At 37.0% G+C, this 23,256-nt stretch overlaps 1 long non-coding RNA gene across 1 annotated transcript in view; it reads right to left on the reverse strand.

The window, feature by feature from the left end:
- LOC136374600 (uncharacterized) overlaps window positions 1-12,359 on the reverse strand; it is a 518,432-nt gene extending 506,073 nt beyond the window's left edge. The window contains exon 1 of the long non-coding RNA XR_010745929.1: window positions 12,282-12,359. This is a non-coding gene — a long non-coding RNA (uncharacterized lncRNA). The remainder of the gene's footprint in view (window positions 1-12,281) is intronic.
- Between the last annotated feature and the right edge of the window lie 10,897 nt (window positions 12,360-23,256).

Consider the following 23,256-nt stretch of genomic DNA (forward strand, 5'->3'; position numbering starts at 1 on the left):
AGTGTTTTGCAGATTTGCAGATTTCTGTGATTGTGATAGCTCTTCTCATATTCGTGTCTCAAGAAGTCCTTGCTTGATCACAGAATAATTCATGAAAGAACTCATGAGAGACAAACCACACATTTCTGAAAGGCTGCAGCCTAAATATCTGCTGGAGCCTGTAAATTTTAAAACAAAAGACCTGCAGAACCGATGCTGCAATCCTTTCCCTTTGTAAATTTTTATTTTTCAATAAGTTTCTAGATCATGACTGAAAGGCTGCAGCTGTACTTACACAGAAAACACATTTCTGTGGTTGTCTGGCACATTTCCAAGTGGTTTATGAGAGAGCACTACACAGAGGAAGACGTAAAAAAAGATCCAGTGGAAGGAATGATGCTTGATTGCAGTTTATACACAAACTTTCAAGAGGTGAAATTCTAAACCAAATATTGTGTGTTGAAGCATGACCTGCCTGCATTTTGATTGTGGTGTTATTTCACTGTATATATTAGTTAGTTCACTGTTACTTTGCAGGGTTAGTTCCCATCTGTATTTATGAAACAGTTATCCATGACTGAATATTTGTAAGATGATAAGAAAACAAGAAAATAAGTAAAAAACCCTAAAATGTATTGAAAAATCAAACAGGATATAAATTTTGGGGCTTTTTGCATGCTGTTTACCCTAATATTGAGTAATCTATTCTGGTTCCAGGTTAGGAACAGTGGGTGAGATTTATCAATTAGTGCATTATTTTGTTCTTTTCACAGGAAAATTGTGTGCTGATCTTGGAGTGCAAATCCCGAAGAACAATGCCTCACATTTGTAGCTGGGGACTGATTTTATACATCCTGAAGCTCCTCATAAGTTCATTACCCTGTCCTACATCAGCTCCTATGAGAGGTGACTTGGTGAAGGAGCTTTTACAGTTCCTACACAAGAGATCTGTTTCCTCACATACAAAAACAAATGCCATGTAGTTTTGACACTCTTTGCTGTCACATACAGTGCAAAGCCCCTTTGTGCTATAAAATATTCATTCTGGTTAACTTCTGACAAATAGTGCACAGACTAAAATATCCAGCTATGGAAATAATTCAAGCAGTGACCTGGAAAGAGGCTGAGGTCTCAATTTCTCTGTCCTTCCCTTTGCTTGAACTGAAGTGATACTAACTAAAAAAAAAAAAAAAAAATAAAAAATAACTTGTTTTAAAGCTGTGAAAATAGAATCAGGAGTGTGCAGACTTGTGGCAAAACTGGGCCATATTTTTTTTCCTGCAGCATTATGAATGTCTGAGCTGAACTAAATAGGGTTATCTGAGGGGACGGTGGAGATGATGATCATGGGGAAAGCAATCAGAGAAGATTTCCAAACATCCTTGATTAGTAGAGGGCAAATACATTTTAAAGGACATAAATCTAAGAGGGAGCTGTTGTGAAATGGAAAACTGCCTTAGTAGCAAGAGGCTTGGAAAATCAACTTTGGATTTGTTATAGTTAAAAGCCCCGAGGCTCTCTGCCTAACACACATATGATGTGGAGAAACGTAACAGATGCTTCACTAAGGGACTGGAATATAAATCAGTATAGGAGCATTAATCTGTGCAGAGCTGAAAGTGGGGTTTTTTCTGAAGAAAAACTTCTGAATTAGAGAAGTTAAACAAATGTGATTTTCCACTCATCCCACTGTGAATTGCATAAGATTTTATAATAAAAACAAGTCCAGGAGGAAGTTTTCTTTGCTAATGATAAATCTGTGTGTGCATTGCTTTGATTCAGTACATTCCAACTGGATACAACTGGTTTTTGTGAACATCTCTTCTAATTCTCCACTGTTTGCTTAACCAGCCAATCATTTCCCTTTCTGTGGATGTAAGAAATAGAAATATATTGTTTTAATGTGATGATTGACATCACATCAGCAATTGTTACCTTTCACCGCAATAAAAACCTCTCTGCTCACAGGGCCACAAGTGCAATTTGAGAGGTTTTTAATTAAACACCCATAAACACCATTTCTTGTCAAACTGTAGAGAAACAACAATTTTAGATAAAATTATCTCCATTGTTAAATTCTGAAAGTGGTATATAAAAAAAAATAAATTATGCATTTCTATTTTTTCACACCTCAGCCATCACAAATCCTACCCTCTTGCCTTCTTTAACTCTGCTCTCTATTTTAGTTTCTAACAAAATAACTACAACTGTCACTGTCCTTGGCACTTGAAGTCCAGAAGTGTTATAAGAATTTGCACTTGCATCTGGTATATTTTGAGGCCTGTTAGTGTTTTTGTTAGCATCTCCAAGAAATTTTACTCTTCTTTTCACCCACTGCTGGGAACCTTATATTTAATTCTCAGCATCCTCAGTTCAGTATCTCTTCCCTTTCATATAAGTTAGTTTCTATTCCTTTAGTTAGTCTTTTAAATTAGATTGTAAAAAGCAATGTGTGTGTTTTAGCTTTGCTTTCAGAAATGTGTATTAATTCCAAAATGTGGGTAATGTTTGTAGATTTAAAAAAGGTGCTGTTTGGTTTTGTTTTCTTTGGGCTTGTTCCAAATTTTTTCATATAATTGGAAAAGAGTGGGCTGATAAATTTGTGATGTTTCTGGAGTTTGATTGTTTTCATTTTTTCTTTGATTGAATGGCTGGTTGAGCATGGTATTATGCTACACAAAATACTTAAGAATTAGCCAGAGTGAGTCATTTTGAGGTATAGTAACACTAGAAATGGGAAATTAATGGCTAAAATAATATACATTAGACACTTTTGCTTAAGGGTGCAATGACATGAGGAAAGGTTAAGATGAAAACATCTAAATGAAAATGCATGAGTTTCACAGCTTCCTGGAAAAGAATGCCAACAGAATACTAAAAGCACCTTTTTTTTTTTTTAATTTTTTAAAAGATTATGTCTATTTCTATCCAATTTTATATCATTATTTTAGAATTAGGAAAAGCCTTCACAAAAATATCATTGGGATTTTTTCCTCACTTGAGGTTAGAATTGGAATCTTTTGCTCTGACCTTTTAAAATATGTTTCTCTTTATGTTTCTGTTTGAATTTAATATTCTCTGGAGCAATAAATGAAATACATCCATTCATCTAAAATATATCCATCAAAATCCATACCTCATAAGAAGTTCTTGTCTTTGTCATATCTTAATCAGTAGAATTAGCTTATAAAATGTTTTACTGATGGCTGAAGAGTTTTCAGCAGTTCAATTTGTTGAAAGGTGGTTTATTTTAATAATCAAATTACCAACACGATGCAGGGTTGAGAAATGAAGTATAAATTTCAGATGAGAATTTGTGCTTTAAAAAAAAGGCTGGGTAGGAAGAAATGTCACAGCAGAACACCAGACATTTTTAGAATGAGAGGAAAATCTAGGTTGGGAGGCATCTCTGGAGCCCATCTGGTCCAACCTTCTGTTGAAAGGTTATCCCTGTCAGGCTGAGGCAGGAATATTTCCAGCAGGGAAGGCTCCATCACTTCTCTGTAACTTATTCCAGGATTGCTGTTGTTACTTGCAATGAACTGGTTTCTTAATCCAGACCAATCTTTCCCCCCCTCATTCCCTCTTGTCCTCCATTACTTCTGTAGTTATCTCTTAAGAACTGGAAGTTTAGGATTGTTTTTTCTCTGGGCCTTCTCTGTTCTTGGATGAACAAAAATTCCTCCATCCTCCATCCTCCTAAAGTCTGATTATCTTGGTGTCTCTCTGCTGCACCTTTTCCTTGCTTTATTGTCTCTTTGAAACTGGGGGATCAGAGCTGGACAAACTATTCCAGGTGTGGCCTCAGAAGTGTCCAGTGGGTTAGAATGGTCCCATTCCCTGATCTTTATGGCTCTTCCCTTGCTGATGTAACCCAAGCTGCTGTGAACAGCCTTGCCTGACAGGGCATATTTCTTGTCAGATTTGTCACTCAAAAAAGTCCCAAACTAAAACCAAATTCCCAACAGGAATGACCTCTCATATCCTACAAGGTGCCTCCATGCCTGCCTTTGGAGATATAACATTTTCTTCTCTCTGAAAAAACCCCAATTGATCTTTGTACACCCACCTGAAGGCTTTCATTGAAAAAAGCAATACATTTCAGAATAAAGTATTTATACAGTCCCTTTCCTTACTCTTGATAATTAACGCTACATGCCATTGGATTTTGTTTGGGGGGTGAGGATTTTAAATCTCCTTCAGTAGTTGACCAAAGAAAATGAAGATTTATTGACATAGTCTATTTACCCCCCATAGTAGGTAACCTTCATACAATAATCAATCAATTAGGACTATGGATCCTGAGCCTACCACTCAAAGGTCAAAAGTGAGAAAAATTGATCATCTGTTGTATACCTGTATATCAAGATGTATAGTCTTTCTTCAAGATGCCTCTCATTAACATTTCTGGAATAACATTCTTCTAATAGAGTTTTGTCAGCTGAAGTCTAACATCCAAACTTTTGCACCAGAATTATACCAGAATTTAAAAATTACAGTTGGAAATCACAGCTAGCTATTTTTACTATGAGAGGAACTTGTTAGTTACAGAAAGAGAAATCAACCATTATGTCATTTGGAAGTTTTTACAATTAAAAGTTTTATTCCTAGAGGAACTGAAAGACAATTAAATGAAATGCTAACAACAAATTAAATGCTTTATAGGTCAGTCATCCCATTAGGTCTCTTTAGGGAAGCTGTTCTCATATAAAGCATGCCATAACCTATTTGCATAATGATTCTATCTTAACTGTGCCTTCTGCTCTTTTATGGTGTGTTGTTTATCCTAGTGCAGGGCTGACATAGTGGAATTGCAAAGAAAGTAAAAGCTGCTATTTATGGCAGACAAAACACTGCACCATTCAGATGTATAATGCAGGACAGTACCCAAACTGCAAATATGATTTAACACAGAGAGAGAGACATTATTCTTCCCTCATTGCAGTGGCTTAATTGTTTGAATTATATATACACTGTTACCATCATTGTTTTCATAAGATTATCCACACAAAAGGAATTCCAGCCAGAGTGTGGGGAAGCTTGTGAAACATAACACAAGGTTGCTAAAGACACTGCTAATGGTCTCAGCCTCTTTGAAAAAGCAAACCCCTTTCCTAGGGGGAAAAAAACACTTCTGAGAAATGCTCATCTCTGAATCACACAGAGACAAGCATTCTTTCAAAATTTTGAGGAAAAGAAGTCCAACAAAATGAGTTTTGATTTCTGGCTTTGAATTATAGCCCAGTTGTTTACAAGATTGGCTTTGTCTCCATGAGCAGAAAGTGAACAGCTAAAAATCTTACTATGTAGTGGGAAAGCTCTGTCTTTTACTTTTTTAATTTTTTTTTTTTTACTGTACTGTTTTCAAAACGTAGGGAAGAAATATAAACAACTCTATTAGTAACATATGAACTCACAACAGTCTCAGATTACTTGATCTGCTACGGGGAGTTTCTAAATCTTACTTTCCTGAAACCTAATTTTGTCCTTCTGGCTTTTGCACACCCTCAGAAAAGACACAGGGAGTCTGGAGGAGCCAAGTGTCTTTGTTTCACTGTCTGAATGGAGCTCCTTGGATCTTTACAGCATCAGCTGCCTGTGGAAGGCACTGGAGGCCTATTTTGCAGGCTGCAGGAGGAATTGTGATAAAGCCGTGGGATCCGCAGCCCTTCGGGACACAAACAACAAACAGCTCCTTGCAGTTTGCCATCTTTTAGCAATTAACTGCAGAGTCAGTCAATTGTCAGTCCCAGCACAGGGGCAGGACTCAAGAGCAGGGCTGAACCTCTGCTGCCAGTGTCAGATAACCACCAGACAAGTTTATTTATCATCAGGGCACATGCCCTTTGTAGCAGGCTGTCCTAACAAGCTCTCACAGTGGTACTGACTGCCCTGCAGCAGAACTTCCATTTAGGTTTTCTCTGATGTCCAAGGCTTTTGAGTGTCTGACTAATTCCTGGGAAAGTGCTGCCTCCCTGTTTGGGAGCTCAAAGAGGGTGGTGGAGTCTTCAAAAAAGACCAGGTGCTCAAGAGTCCACAGCAGTTTCAAAAGTAGGTATCAGGTAATAACTACCTACAGGTGGCTTTACCCTGGAAGAGACTCTTCTTTTTTGCTAAGAAAAAGAATATACATTTTTCTTTGAACATCATATTGTGGTTAGCCTTTCTGCTGTTTTGCTGATGCAATGGAATCCAGACTCTTTCAGAAAGGCAGTTTTAAACTCTATTCTGGAATATGCTGCAAAATTTTATCTCAAGTGTCTTGGCCCTGCAATTGTTAGTGCTGAGATATGTCGCTTTTTGTCATATTTTGTCATCCTGCCCTGGATTCTGTGCCTGGACCAGTGCTGATCACATGACTAAACTGATCCTAGTGGTTTTACTGATGGAGTCTCTGTATTTTGTTTTGTAGGGAAGCCTTTCCCTGGATATGATCCTCTCCTGCTACTGGCATGAAGCCTAGTTTCTCTTTTCTCTCTTGAGAGCATGTTGTCCACACTACAGCCAAGCACAAGTCAGTATCAATTCCAGTTGGAAAACTCCAAGACTGGGTGCAAAAGCACCAGACACAGCCAATGTCTCTGTTGCTGTTAGCCAAAACACAGATCTATATGTACTTTGCCTGAAAAGTACCAGGATTTGGATTTGTCTCTGCACAAAACTCCAGAAGTTGAGAATTACATTATACGCTTTTCTTTAATGAATTATTTCCTTCCAACGAAATGTGTATTTCTCAGCAGGAGTATGACACTAAATGTCATGAAAATGAATTAAGCAATTTCCTCCAGAGACCTGAAATAACTTCCTTCTGCTACTAAGGAATTTCAAGGAACATCCTCTGGTGGACCTCAGCAAATTAAAAAGAGCACATCTGCTGTTCTGGTGTCTCAGACCTTCTTCCTCCTAACATTTATTCAGTACTTACTTTTCCTTCTCATAGCATGCAGATGCTTGCTATAATTTTAGCTTTGAAACAAAATGATGAATCTTTGCAGAATTAAAGACATGATCTGTGGATGAGGTTAGTGGATATATCTAAGGTGAAATGAGTGGGGAGTCAGTCTCCTGTAGGCAGTGAACTTCACTTCAAGCACAGCCAAATTAGGGCTTCCCTTACTCTTTATCTCTGGCATTCCTGAAATAAGTCTTGTGGGTTTATAGGTATCTCCCTGCTGTGGTCCAAACTGTAAAGTAATAAAAGGAGCATCTAACTTGCTTTTAAATGTCTCCAGAGATGGAAAGTCCTGCAACCTGTAACTCTTCCGCCTGCCAGGACTGAGCTAGGGGATTGCCTTCCCAATTTTCTCTAGAATTCTAGAATGTGACCCTTTAACTTCTGTTTTCTGGGGTGGTGCTGAGTGTCCAGACATTTAAATAATTTTAGAAACTTGTAAGTTCTGGGGCACACTCAGTGTTATATTTCATCCACTTTCTGTCAGAGGACTTCACATGGGGCTGTTCATGAAAGAAAATTGTGGGAAAATGGAAGGGTTGGTCCCACCAGATCAAGAAATAAAGTTTTAATTATTAGACTGTTTCATGTTTCATCATCACCCTGCCCCAATAAGCCTTAAGCTTCTGATGCAACGTTTTCTCTCTGCAAATCATGGAAAGATGTGGAAAAAACTCTCATTCTGGTCTGAAAAATTATAAAAAGAGAGAGAAGAATGCTCTTTGTGGTCACCTACTTCAGCCATTCAGGATAGATGGGAAATACCAAAGAGAAAATATTAAGGCGTAAATTAGAAGCATAGTTTCAAACAAAAAAATCTCTTTTATTTACCTAATATCTAGTTGTTCAGCATTCTCTTACCTTCTCTACGTCCTGTATCTTTCGTGCCACTGAATTGTTGCATATTTATTGAACTACTTTTGATTTTATTTTTTTCTGTGTGAGTTCTCATCCATAAAACACTTGATTTTACCACGGTAAGAAATAAAGGGCAAAAGAGGAAGACAAATTTGCATATAAAGCACAGTCTGGGGCACATTCTGCTGGATTATGTGTCTTCAAAGGCTTTCTCTGGAAGTATATTGCAAACAAGATTTTTCCAAGTTAGAGTGAGCCAAAGTGCTATGTACATGAATTTTCTACAGCCAGTTTAAAACAAGGGATGCTTCTTAAAGCAGTATTTCATCTGCAATAATATTTCAGAGAATTATTGTTGTAAGAAACACATCAGGATTGGTATAATTAGCCAACAGGTTTAAAAATGGATTGCCTAGCAATTAATTATTTCCAGACCATCTCTGTAACAGTACATGACACCGAACAAAGTTCACGCATGAGTTACCATTCCAGAATTACATGTAAATGCTTGAATTTACTTAATTTGAAGGCAGAAATTTGTATTGACACCTTAAAAAGTTTGTTACGTTATGGCTGGCACTACAAAAAAAGAACATTCTGCCAGGTTTTGATTCATTGTTATTAACACTTAACACTCAAAGCAGCACATAAAAACACCAGGCCAAATGTTCCAGATTTCCCAACGTTTTCCTCTGTTGATATCAGCAATGTCTTACCAGTTTTAACACACTTCATTAATGAACACCCCATGCCAGATGTGTCCCTGTTTAAATGCCTAAAAATAACTCTTAAGTTGTTCCCTGGCAAATGCTAAGCTGACATAAAGATGAGCTTATGGCAATAATTGTATGGCTGCCTTTAAGGTTTATGTTGCACTTGCAATTGAACACACAATTTGGGATTTTTACACTGAGAATGGTCTTGAGGCTACTACCTAGGAATGGGAGAGAAAAGTTACAACATAAAGAGGAAAAGGCATATAATTAATTTTGTCTGAGAGTTATACTTAAAGCGGTGAACAGACGGACAGTTTTTAAATCTGAAAATCCCATCACTTGCCAGCTGTAGTGTGTCACATATAACATGTCTGCCTCAAACACAGAAAAATTCCACTTGAAATGTTGGCTGGTACCAGGAGTATTTTGCCAGTTCTTGTACTGTTACAGAAAGAGTAATTGCTGTTTCTCACTAAATAATATGTAGGATGAAGGAGAAGCTGATATTTAATATTTTAGTCAGAGGAAGAGAGAGAAATATGGCAAGGATTAAAATAAAACCTTACAGAAGCTTCGTCCTGATGATTGGTTTAACACGTGAAAAATCTCACTTATTTTGATGTACATTTATATATTGATCCCTGGAGGGGTTCCAGGCCAGGTTGGACAGGGCTTGGAGAACCTGGTCTGGTGGAAGGTGTTGGCAGAGGGTGTTGGAATGAAATGAGCTTTATGATCCCTTCCCACCCAAACCATCCTGCAGCTCTACAATTTAACCACTTCTGTTCTCTTGAAATACTTGTTGAACTGTAGGTCTGTTTTCTCCCTACGTGCCTTTCAATCTGTGGATGGTATGCACAGAGATTAACTGAGTGATGGAAGTGTTTGTGTTTGGTTGTACCTTCATTACTCCTCAGAGAAAATAATGTAAAATAACATCCTGTTATTAGTAAAATAGTAGTAATCTCCATTCTATAGTGGCTGTGAACTTCAGGCTTTTCTATGTACACAATATTTATTCTGTGAGTAATTTTTCTGATTCATTAAATTAAATGTTCCATGGCGAACACTCAAAGAGTAGGTGGCACCATTAACTGCTTTAAAATATCTGAATGGGACAAACTACAGGATGTAGAAATTACTAAAATGTAAGCTGGGTTCAGACTCACCTGTGTTTTTTTCACTTCTATCCCAAATAGAGATGTTTTGTCTAGGTAGAAGAGGGATCTCCTGTCTGTGGCTCTAACCTCCACACAAGAATTTTCTGAAAAGTGCCAGTAGAAGCATTAGAGCCTCATCTAATACTTATCTAATAGATAAGAATAGATAATAATTTTCTCAACTAAGTTCCAATGCCTGAACTTCAATGACAAACAAATAAAAAAGGTTTAGACATAGGAACACTTTTGGGAACTAATTTGTTGCATTTTTTGGAGCTCGAAATTGGTGATCAAGGTCTGAAAGATTAAATAAAGAGGGAGAATTCGACTTAATCTGGTTTAAAGCCTAGACAAAAGTTTAGCACATGCAGAGAGTCTGGCTGTCCTGATGCTTATTCGCACTCTTCATGTCCCTTTCTTTGTGGCCAAGCAGGCACATTTGGAGTACATTCAATCCTTAAAAAGATTTGGGATGGAAATATAATTCTGAATGTCATCTTATGACACTAATATTGGTGTTGGTAGTGGTTACATTGAGTTATTTCTTACAGCCTATAATTCATTTCAATGTAAGTTTTTCAAGTTATTTTGTATGGTCTGTTGCCCAAAAACTCTCCTTGCACATGCTTCCTATTAGCTTCTATAGAAGAGAAGGTCAATCCATTTATTCATTCTCTGAAGAAAATATTACTTTAAGTGCCAGAAATCTCAATTCATTGTTGTCCAGAATAATTGTAAATATTTATTATGACAAACAGTTGCAGAGATAAATCCAGGCTGTTGTCTCTCTGAAATAAGAGTGAGAAAACAAGTGTTAAAAAAAAATGCTCTCCATGTTTTTCATTAGATGAGGAAATCGGAAGAAACATCTGGAGCTGAGTGTGAATTCAGAGGTACAACCTGAAAATTCCCCTGTTGGCTCATTACACCCATTATCTGTCTTCATTTGCTGCCCTTTCTCAGCTGCATCATCCACAATTTCCTTCTGGACTGCTGTTATTCTCTGCTCCATTGGCTGCTAATGAGTTGAGGTACAGAACAGCATGTCTTCTTTCTGTATTCTTTCCTAACATTTACTGAGGGACTGGGGGCTTGATTCATTTATTTATTTGTTTTTCCTTCACCGTTTGAGAGGGAGAACCAGAGACTGGTAGATGGATGGCATCCAGCTCAGTAATCATGGATTGGATTGTGGTTGTAGTAGAATTTTTGGTGGCAATGAAAATTACCTCGATTCTTTTAAATCTTAAAATCTATTTGCTTCTCCCTCCAATGAATCTTTTTTATACAGAGCTGCATTATAGATGGTCTCATGATTTAAGAATGATAATGAAGGTAAATGGAACTATTCACTTTCAATCCCTGTTCTGATCTTGACTAGTATGGGGAATAATGATTCACAACTTCTCTGCATGTCCATTTCCAGACTGGCATTGTAGTTTTTCATAAAATAAGGTATTTGGGAAAAAATTCTATATAACTGTAAGTCTTTATGTTCTGGTGGTTTGGGGCTTATTCTTTGCTCTTTGTTTTTATTTATATTTTTTTTTTCCTTCCTAATCTGTCTCTCAAGGCAGGTAAAAAAGGAAGAAAGCAATTCTGAAGTATGTACTATCTTCTAGTCTCTCCAAATTTAAAATCTCAATAAGGAAATACACTTTTATTAAGTTGATTTGACTCTTTATCCAGTTTGGTAAGTTCCTGTAAGTTCTATCAAAATGATTCCCTAGCTGGAAGACTTGGCAATTCCCAACAACAAAACCAGTAATTTTTAAAAGTAATTATTTTTTTTAAACTATATAATTATATCATTGACCCTTCAAATAAACCATAATTAACACTGACATTTCCTGGCTGACATTACAATTTGTGAAGTGTGAAACACCAGGTTATGAATCACACCAGCCTTTTGAAATTCATCAGCAAAACTGACTTTTTCTGTGAATACCTTTATTCTCTTCACAGTTTTGGAAACACTTGCAAATTTCTCATCAGGTAAATAATTTATGAGTACATTTTTACCTTCTCTCCTTAAACTCCATAATGGAATTAAATGATTTTTGAAACTGAGGTTTTTCTCATGAAAACCAATATTTATTACTTTGTATTCCCTGCATAGGAAGCTATGACATGTAGATTCCATTGGGATTATTTACCCAAGTATTTTAATTTATATTTTGCTTTCCAGCAGTTGTGTATAGATGTAAATGTAAACTCCAACTTTGAAAGTGTCATATAATTGCATTAAAAAAAAAATTCTGGGTCTGAGTGTGTTTTACTCCAAGCTTTTGGCAACTTCCAGTGCTACATGCAAATATATTTATGCAAATCTCTCTGTCATCAAACCTGGGAACCCAGCTCTGCATTGAGAGAGAATCTATGATGTAAAATTCACCTTTAGGTGGAAAAACAGCATTTCTATTCACACCTGAAATTGGTCGTTTTTCACAGGTTTTATAGCCAGTGAAGTACTGTATTGTGTTTATTCCTTTTAAAAAAAATTATGTGGGAAGGACTTGTCCAAGATGACCTTTGTAATTTGTAACAAATTTGTAATTTGAAAATTTGTAACACATGTTCACAATGAGACTTATGCTCTCCTTTCTTTTGAGGAACATAATAATAATAATAAAAAAAAAAAAAAAAAAAAAAAAAAAAAAAAAAAAAAAAAAAAAAAAAAAAAAAAAAAAAAAAAGACAGCGTTGCAGCAGAACCCAGATGGCAAAGGAGCAGAACTGGGACTTGGAGAGGAACTTTGGGAAACTTCTTCTTCCCCAGGTAGTAGCAAAATATCTTTTATGAAAGACAAAAGATATGAGGCAGGGAAGTCACTAACTAGAACAGATTTGACAGAGGTGTGAAATTGAGTTAAAACAAATTGAATAAAATCTGAACGTGAACATAAAGAAATAAGAAATTGTTATCATGGTGTCTGCTTAATTTACAGACTGGGGCATAGATGTGCAGCAGATCAGAAAAGGAGTTGTGTGGAAAAAATGTGAAAGGGCAGGCTCAATAAAACGTTTCAGAGGTAAAGTTTGAAATAATCATATTGAACCAAGTTGAAATGGCTTTAAATCTCTAAATAAAATGTATTTGCATAAAAATATGAGGAATAGTGGTGCAGTGATTCCATGGACTTATCTAAATCTAACACGTGTAAACCCAGTTTAGAACCGTGTGCTTTTGACATCTGCACTTTTTATATCTCATCAGATTACTGGGAATGCAAATAGATAAATCCGTGTGTTTCTCAAAACAGAAGAATCAGGGAATTCAGAGATCACTGATTTGCCATTAACTCGTGATGACTCCACAGAGTGCAGTGCAGGATTTGTCAGGAACCTGCCCTGCAGTGGTGGGGAGCTCTGGATACCTCACAGAGAAGGAAAACAATGAAAATAATTGCCTTGGGGAAATTATTCCTTTATTCTATGCTTCCTTTTCAAGACTATGCACGAAGCTATCCACTCAATAATAGTGGAACACCAGTTTGGAACGTTTTGATGTTCCTATGAAAACTAGAAGGTCAAATAAAGGGAAGAAAAAAAGATCATTGTTGGCCTTCCTTTAGGTAGAATTTATGTTTTCATTTCGCTTGGCACAAAGCTATTCACTCAATAGTAGTGGAACACTAGTTTGGAATGTTTTGATGTTCCTATAAAAATTAGAAGGTTAAATAAGAATAAAGGGGAAAAATATCATTATTGGCCCTCCTTTAGGTAGAATTTATGTTTCCTTTTACTTTCATTCTAGCAACTGCAGTTTTGTAATCAGCCTGTGGTTGTGCAGACAGGTGGATCCTTTCTCCAGAGCAGAGGGAAGCAAATATGGGACATGCTACAGCTAAGATAATAAAATAAAAAAATTCTTACTAGGTCAGTCTGAGACAACTTTCAGAAATATCTAAAAGAAACTGTACTCAGACAGCAAATGCTATTACTCATTACCCAACAAGAGACAGCACTGAGCTTAAAACATTAGAGTTGGGTATTAAAAGTTATCAGAATTTCAATAATAAAATGTGATAATTTTCCATCCCATTTGCCATCAATTTTCCCATATTTAATAACAGTGTTACAATTCTGGCCTGTATTTAGGATTTATGAGTTGGCTGTTTTTTCTGAGAGGGCATCTGACAAATTCTGACACAGCCTTTTGCTGTCTGCTGGTGAGAATGAAGATCAAAGTGGCTTTACAGGAAATACTTTGAATTTATGCACTACAATACACATATGGAAGTAGCTAGAAATGTCTTTGTCCATAAACATAAACTGAACTTGAGGCTAATTTCTGTGATTTTTTTTAAAAAAAGAAAGGTCCATTTATCCTTTATTTCTATAGGAAAGACTCTAAAAAAGAAGGAAAGAGCCTTTTGGAAAGAAAAGAGTGCATCAAAAATTTGTGAGGATTATTAACGCAGTTGCAGTTAATTTGTTAAATGATAGCATGAGTGGAAGAAAGATATTTAAAGTAGGGACTTTTTCCACTGTATTATTTCTTCTCCTCAGAAGAAAGGAACAAGGGGTTCAGGGACACCCCTCTGTTTATCTGTGTCTCACTATTCCACTTGTGGGTGAGGGATTGGCACCAAAAAATCCCCCCAAAATCTGTTCATAAGGTGGAGATGAAGGGAAAAGGAGCTAATGAAGGGTGTTTGGGCTGTTAGCAGCCATGAGGAGATGGAGATGAGAGGAGGGGATGTGTTTCATGTCGTTTCAAAGCAGCACAGATCTCTGTTTAGATGGGAGAGTTTCAGTTCTGCCTCCTGCCCTTGATAAGAGAGGGAACACACATAGCTCTTTGCCACCATGAAAATTTAATTTAAAAAAAAACCAACCAAAAAAAAAAACCCACAAAAAAACACACAAAAAAAAAAAAAAAAAAAAAAAAAAAAAAAAAAAAAAAAAAACACCTCTCAGTCTGAAAGGAAAAGTTGTTGGGTTTTTTTTGGGTTTTTTTGGTTTTTTTACATGAAGTTGCTTGCCCTCTCCTGTGCTGGGTTTGTGGCCATGAGAGATAAGTCATTACACAGGATCAGCTCCACCATCATGGTTCTGCTTATGGAGATAAAATTAAAAGTCCAATTAAACACAGCCAGGAGGCGGGAAAGAAGTGAAATAATTATATTAGACTTCTTGTGCTTTCTAACTGAAAAAAAAAAAAAAATACATTGAGATTATCAATAATCTACCTAAAGTCAGTATAATGACAAAAGGGAGGAGATATAACCCCTTAGAAGGCAAATTCGCAGGAAAAAAAATTACCCAAAGGCATTAATGATAAGTTTTTCTAAAGGAAAACAGGAGCAGTTTAGCTTCTCTGCACATTATTTTATCTCTCAGTCAAAGAACAGGTAATTAAATCAGTGTCTTCCACTCCGTTCAGATTTCCTTCAGCAATGTCTATTAGTGTGTTAAAAACAGTACTTTGCCTTGTCTCACTTGGCAAGTGAGTAGATAGCTTCAAATAGACAGTTTCAAACTTAAAGAATAATGGAATATAAAATTATGAAGAAAAATATAAATACATTTCAACCTGGCTTACCAATGTGCTTGGAAACATTCATTTCAGAAAATGGGAAATATATATCACACAAAAAGAAAGAACTGTAATAACCAAAGTTAATACATCATAAATAGAGTAGTAGTCAAAAAAATAAATATTTTTTCCTCATCACAGAATCACTGCAGGTAACTTCTTTAAATCTGACTGTGTATTTTAAAAATTAATTGTCTTTGATTAGTTTGTTCAGTCAAAGGAAACTTTGTAACTTTTATCTCTCTGGCTATGTATAAAACAACTTTCTTCAAAAAAGAAGTCTGCCTTAATCTTAAAGCTTTTGTGACTTTCTTGAATGCTATCCATATCTGCTAATAAGCCCAGATTAATTAAATAAATAAGAATACTATTGGCTTTCCAGATAAACTTCCTTTTGAATGGAAGGAGTTTTCATGTTTTGTATCTGTAAGTCGTCTCAAGTTCTCTCATCTTAACTAGATCTTTGCAATGATTGTTCATACACAAACAAGAGTAGATTTAAAACCCATTCAAACTCTTTTGAAGTCCACTTTTATAATTTAATGTGTTTTAGAAACACTGCATTTTGCAACATGGTAGAAAAATTCAATGAGGAGGCAGATAAAATCTCAGACATTAAAGATAAGAATCTACCATTGCTTAATATTGATGAAACAAATACTAGACATTAGAGAAGTTTATTTTTTTTAGGGCTTTCCTCTTCATATTTAAAGTGAATTAATTATCATTTGGAAAACTACATTTATTTCCTAGTCTACAGCTCATTGCCTAACTTCCTTATAAGAAACAAAACCCTTTCTTCATGCTATTCTTTAAAAAATTCAAACCAGATAATTTCTTCTGTTACAAGTTCACTTCTGAATTCAAAATCAGTTTTCTGCAGAAATCTTTGTGTTGGTGTCCCAACAGCCACAAAAGGCCAAAAGTTTCATGTTTTGTTCTAAAGAGTTTGTGGTTTGTTTGTTTGCTTAGAAATGTTAGCAGTCTAAACTAGCAAATGAGCTTAGGTTCCTAAAAACTTAGCAATTACTTAAAAGCAAAAGGTTTGGATGGTCGTTTGGAAGCTCAGTCTCTTGAAGTTTTTTATTTAAAAAGTCATTTTGCATTCATTCAGCCTCAGTTAATGGAATTTGTTTATTTGCTCTTGTTTTTGCCAGTTAAATCTGTGGATCTGTGAGCTCTTAAATAGTTATGGAAACACTCTGATTTTGGTTTTCCACCTTGTCTCAATCTGTACTTTTTTATCTCTGAACATCAGCATCGTCACCTCTGTGTCACTTCAAGGCTTCCATTGAGTCCCAAGTCAGGTTCTTGACCCACCTCTGGATCTTTCTGCTTTCCATGGAGTTGTCATCATGAGGCTCATTTCAATTTTCACAGATCTACTCACTGTTAATTAACTCTGAAACTCAGAGCACTGAAGCCTTTTATTTTCATATGCAGGAGGGAACGCTCTCATCACTATTTATCCTGGAAAGTGAACAACCCTGAAAAAAGAGCCTAAGCAGCCAAAAATAATCTATATGAAATATGCATTGGGTCATATATTATATAGATTAAAGGGAAGAAAATCAATAGAGTTCTTATAAATTCTATTAGCCCAAGGGCATTGGTGACTTACAGCGTAAGCCAATGTATTAAGTGCTTTGTTTTGATAATTCACTTATAAATAAATTTGTATTTTCTCATCTCTAGTAAAAGAGAGCTAAAAACTCCAGTTTTGGCACATGGATCTCCACTTTAATCTCTGCCTGTTGTAGAGGTGCAACCCTGTGGCTGTTTTCACAAATGCTTCTTTCAGCACCTGATTTGCTGCAAACATGAAGATACCTGTATGTGGATGACATCAAAGTTTTGGTAAATTGAGGTATAAGAAATAAAAGAGAAAATAATTTAAAAATAAATTTGTTAGTTTGTTTTCAAAAAATGGCTGTTTCTGCCTCCAGCAGACTTTGCACTGGAAATCAAGATTTCAAGCCTGAAGTGAGCTGTTTTATAACCACTAAGGTATGTATTCCTAGTTAGCATACTGAAACATGGGTAAAAACACTGATTGAACTGTGTTTTTAGAGCAATTAATTCAGTGTTCTACTTGTGTCTACAAAAAGATGTGAATTTGATGGGGTTTCATCAAGCTCCAGGAAACACATTTGATTTTTTTTTTAAGAAAAGTTAGAGTTATGCCTTTCAAATCAGGAGAATTTTTTTCTATCTGTTTGCCAGCCATAGTTTATAAACTGCAAAACACAACTTTAGAAAGGAAGAAAACAATATTTGCTCATATTTGCAGACAATTTTCAAAGCAGCCACAGCTTCAGCTTTTCATATGAAGTGGATGTACTTCAGTGGAATAAAAACTGCAAATAGCCATAAAAAAATAGCTATAAAAGCAAATAGCCCACACAATCAAATAGGAAGTGGGTCTGGCAGTGTTCTTCTGTTGATGGCTTTTTGATAGTTCTGTTTGATCAGTCAGTCCCTGGCTTCAGTGAGGCAAAGCAGAACCACAGAACAGTTTGGGATGAGGGGACCTTAAAGCTCATCCCACCCTGTGCCCTGGGCAGGGACACTTTCCCCTATCCCAGGGTGCTCCAAGCCCCATCCAGCCTGGCCTGGGACACTGCCAGGGGACAGGGGCAGCCAGGGCTGCTCTGGGCAGTCAGAACCCTGAGCTTGGCCTTTTCCAGCTCCACCAGGTTTGCCCAGTCCCACCTCTGTCCCTCTGGATCCATCCCTTCCCTCCAGTGTGTGACCACTCCACCCGGCCTGGGGCTGCTGCTGAGGGCTCCCCGCCTGTCCCTGTCACCAAGGGCTCCATGTCCCCATCCCCAAGGGCTTCATGTCCCCGTCCCCAAGGGCTCCCCGCCTGTCCCTGTCACCAGGGGCTTCATGTCCCCGTCCCCAAGGGCTCCACCCCTGTCCCTGTTCCCAAGGTCTCCATGTCCCTGTCCCCAAGGGCTCCACGCCTGTCCCTGTCCCCAAGGGCTCCATGTCCCTGTCCCCAAGGGCTCCATCCCTGTCCCTGTCCCCAAGAGCTCCACATCCCTGTCACCGAGGGCTCCATGCCCCTGTCACAAATGGCTCCATGTCCCTGTCCCCAAGGGCTCCACCCCTGTCCTTGACACCAATGACTCCATCCCCCTGTCCCTGTCCCTGTCACTAATGGCTCCATCCCTGTGTCCTTGACACCAATGGCTCCATGTCCCTGTCCCCGCCACAAAAAAAGATGTTAAGTCTGTCTGTATGTGTGTCTTGTGTGCCTTCAGCACAAATAGTTCATTTTAGATGGTCTGACTTGATGATCAGGTTACCAGAAATCCTCTAATTGTAAATTAATTTACATTGTCAGCCTGTCAGTGTCATCTGTGTCACCACCAACACTTCCCAAGGTTTGCCAGCAGCAGTGGGCCTGCTGCTGTGCTCATTTACCTCAGCAGCCTTCATCTCACTGAGAAAAAGTTTCGGAAAAGTGATTTATTTTGCCACGTCTTGCTACCACTGATAAAGTAATTAATAAAGTCCAGGCTAACTTAGAATTTCATGACTGAACACAGCTGGGCATTCTTGAGTCAAATTCATTTTGACTAGTTTCACAGTTATGCCCTTTGTTTAATTAAAATATAAATATATACACCTAAATATATATCTAAACTAAGTATAGGAATATTATACATAGCTATAAAAATTTGGGTATTTTCTTTCTTTTACACATTTATGAAGCTTATTGACACAAGAAGCCAGCATCAGCCACTCTTCTGTCACTGTGGTGTGAGGCCACACTGCAATTCAGGGGTTTTTCTCTGGCTGAAAACTTCTGTGTTCATACAATCCCTTTATCTGAAGTTTCAATCTGGGGAAAATTGTCACTGAAGATGTCACTGTACACCTCATTTTAACTGTTGGAACCCTGGGCACTGAGAATTTCAGACCTTCTGTGCTGACAGGCACTGACCCCCAAGCAAACACTGCATTTGACCTGAGGCCGTGGAAAAGGCTTCCAAAATTGAACGATAAAATTTGGATTATGGGTGTATTATTTGAATAGAAGTGTGTGATATCACATGGTGGAAAACCTAGAGTTTAAGGGTTTAGAATACAGTTATAAAAAGCAGGATGGAGGTTTTAGGGTGGAGGACACTCCTTTTTCACCTTCTTCTTCATGTCTCTGGGTGGTGTTTTGTAATTGGATAAAAAGGTCCACATTGTGGGCCATGGGTGGTTGGTTATTGGGTTAACAGTAAAAATAATTTAAGTGTCATTTCTTAATTGGACAGTTTACCCTTAAAAGGCCTGTAGAGAGAGAAATATTTTTACTTTGTTAGCTTGAAGTGCTGTAGAGCTCTCACTGTTTTTGAGAGTGTAACATAGATAAGAATTAATAAACATCTGGATCCAAACAATTCAATCCCATCTCTGACAAAAAAAAAGATAAAAAGCAACTTTTAACCATTCCTTGGAAGCATGCTTTTTCTTATATTTATTTTGGAAGTATGTTTTTTGCTTATTTTCATTCTGGTCTTGGGAAGAACCCTGGATTTCTTTGGGGTGGTGCACAGGTGGGAGTGAATAACAAAAGGATGTGATTTATGTTTGCTGCTTGAAGCCAGAGAGACTCCAAACAACAGCAGCACTGAGATGACAAGGAAATGTACAATTTGCTCTCGTCAAGCAGTGTGGGTGTGTGGGAAGTTGACAAGGCATAAACTGTGAAGTGGTATCCCTTTTAACCAATATAACACTAATGTACATTGATATAACACGAAGGATAACACACTCTTCCAGGAAGTGAAACGGCAAGAATTATGTAGAATTTTTGGATATTAATCCTACTTTTCTGTTACAAACTTTACTGGATTATTTTACTTTAATGATGACAGAGTTTGAACTGAACTTTTCTGGACAAAGAGTTACAGAGATTAATAAGGAAAAAATAATTTAGAAATTGTATGCTTAAGTATTGTTACAACCATTGTATTAGTATTCAGCCTGTGGAACAGAAAATAAATTCATTCAAAATGCTTTTAGGTTGAGCCTGTCAGAAAAGCCACAGGAAGTCAGGAACCAATATCTCATTAAAATACATATCCTTTCAAATTTTATAAAGGCGAAAAAACTCTACATATAAAGACATGTGAAGACAGTCAAAGTTGAATTATTTATGAGGATTAAATTAATAAAGCTTTAATTCCGAAGTAATGGATAAAACTTAGGAGATATTATTGGACTAAGAGCATTGGTTCTTGATTTTTTCCAAGTGCCATGTGTTCTCCAATTTACTGATCTGATTAATGTAGCACCTGAGTTTGAAGAGTATTGTTTTCATGTCGCTCATTTGCTGCTGCGTGTGTGTTTATATGGGATTCTAACAGTTCTTGCTGGACAGTGCTCACAATTTATGGGAAAAATGATGAGCTAGAGAACCAAAAACCTGAGAAAATGAGGCATTTTTAAGCTCACATTGCTGCCTGAGTCTGCAGCTCACAGCAATACAGGGCTCACCGTGGTGGGTAGCTGCAGGAACTGGGGGTATTTTGGAAGTGCACTGTGAGAAATGCTTTCAATATACAGATATTTTTTTCCAAGAAAATTTCATATGTTATTTATTATGGAAATTTAAAATAGGAATTACACATATTAAGATTCATCAAATTTTAAGCAATTTACAAACAAGTAAACATTTACCTAAGGAAATTGTCTCTTGTGTGTGCTATATGCGGTGGAATAGAACAATTAAGGTTTGCAGATTTTATAAGTTTTTAGTAGTTAAAAAGAATAGTAGGAGGTGGTAAAAATAATTAGGAAAATAATAACCAGTTTTGAGTATTTGTCCCTAATTTCTTTTACTGCAGCACACATTTCAGCCTCAGCTGCCAAGCTTAATGGCCAAGCCTACTGGTTTTAATCACAACTTAAATTCTGACTTATTAAAGTTCTTCCAGGTTTACACAATAACCTTTAATCATTAAAATTTAGTTCGCTGCTTTCTGTTAACAGAAATTTGTTTTCAGTATATAATCAGCATTTGCTGGATGTGAATATGTAGAAATTCCTTTTTTTTTTTTTTTTTTTTTTTACAGGAATGTGTCTTAGCAACCATGTCCCCTTGATTCCTTTGGGCACACAGGGGAAAGAAATTAAAGTTTCTTTTCTAATTAACATAATGCAGTTAGTCCAGATTGACGAAGGGGTGGGTGTACATCTGTGACTGAGGGAATAAACTAAATATGTCAATTTGGATAAAAAAAAGTAAACATTCCTTGTTCAGCACAGAATTTCAGATTAATTGTCAGCGCAATAATTATGGAAGTGTAATTAATGTTTAGGCTTGGAAGTCACTTGAGTAACAAGGATGCCCAAATACAAATGTTGGTGTTGTCAACATCTATGGAAGTGCAGGAATTTTAAGGGTGCTGTTACATATAATTAAGTCAGCAAGCTGCTTGCTTATCAGCTAAATAAAATGATTAATGGGTATAACCCTGGTAGATTTTTGACACTCATCTCTTGTGAGTGTAACAGGGCTGCTCTGTGGGCAGGGGCATTTGATTGCATGTTGTGCTGTCAGTTGTGCCTTTGCTTTCACCTTGCTGTGCAGGCATCTCCTCCACCTCAGGCTCACAACTTCAGCTCCAAAGGCAGTTGTTAGAATGACCATAATTAGATATGTTCTTAGTGCAATTATGTTGTGCAGACTGAAATATGGAATATTTCAGCCCAAGCTCCAATTTTTAATATTTTTGTTCAGATTGAATTTGTACCCTGGCAAGAGTTTCAGTTTCAGGTATTAGTTCCATTATTTGTTTTTAAAAATGCAAAAGATGTTATTTCATTTTTGTTGAAGTAATATTTAAGCCTGGGACAGAGGATTTACATTAATTTTTTCATAAATCACATTTGTTAAAAGTGAGAGCGGTAGAAGTAAAAAGAAGGGATGCAGCTGGGTATTCTACTTTGTGGGAGTACAGCTGAGGAGCATTTCTGAAGAGGAGTGTGACAAATTGAAAGAAATGAAAGAGTCTGAATCATCCAGACACACTCAGAGAGCTCAAGAGGAACATGCACTCTTTTTTGTTTCATTGTAAATCCAGCAAACAAGGAATAAAACTTTGGAAGACCAGAAATCTTGAGAGAAAAAAAAAAAAGTTATGCCTATTCTATTTGAAATGCAGCTTGCATTTATCTTTATACATGATAAGATTTTAAGATTTCTCTTTTTTTTTTTTTTTTTTTTGTAAAAAGATTAGTGTTAGAGAGATGAAAGCCAAAGACTCAGAAATATGAAAATGTGAAATAAATTACACTAATTGAATCTTATTTTTTCCTTTCAGAGACTGCCTTTAGTCCACATGTCAACCACAATTAGGTCCTCTAGAATCCAAGGACTCGCTTTTGAGGATGCTCGACTTTGATCAACTCCCAGCCAAGAGCTTCTCTGGGTGTAAATGACTTCAGCTGGGCTGGAGAATCCTCCTCACTTTGCAGCTCTCAAAGGCAGCCCAGAAAATCTTCCTGATCTCGAAGTTTCCTTCACTGGCCACAGCACAATCCACAGCTCGTCAGCCCATGTGCTCTGCAGTGCAGGAGGATGCCAGGTTCACACTCCTCACTTCGTGTCCAAATCGCCAATTTTTACTCCGAAACTTTGGCCTTGCCTTAGAAAGACTGCTTTATGTTTTCAAATTCTGTGAGCTTGCCTTTAAGTATTGAACAACTCCCTGCTTATAAGTTTGAGCAATTTCCCAAGAATGAATAGAAAAATATTGATTTTGGGCAACTGAACTTTGTCCTAGTGTTTGAAATTTGAGAGAGAGGAAGGTGCTGCACTGGTTTAACCAGTGGTGATTTTGGTTAAAGTGTTGAGTATTTTGCTGTTGCTTAGGATATCCTCTGCCCTTCTACACCAACCTTTTCTCACAATTGAGGTCTTGTGCAGGTGCTGTAGGGAAAAGCAGCCTGAGATGTCCCTCTAAAGGACACCATGTGGAAATAAATGTGCCCTGATCCTGCTGGAACTGGGACCATCATAGGAAGAGGGGTTGGACATCCACTC

This window comes from Sylvia atricapilla, chromosome Z (assembly GCF_009819655.1).
Source record: "Sylvia atricapilla isolate bSylAtr1 chromosome Z, bSylAtr1.pri, whole genome shotgun sequence".
Classification (NCBI taxonomy): domain Eukaryota; kingdom Metazoa; phylum Chordata; class Aves; order Passeriformes; family Sylviidae; genus Sylvia; species Sylvia atricapilla.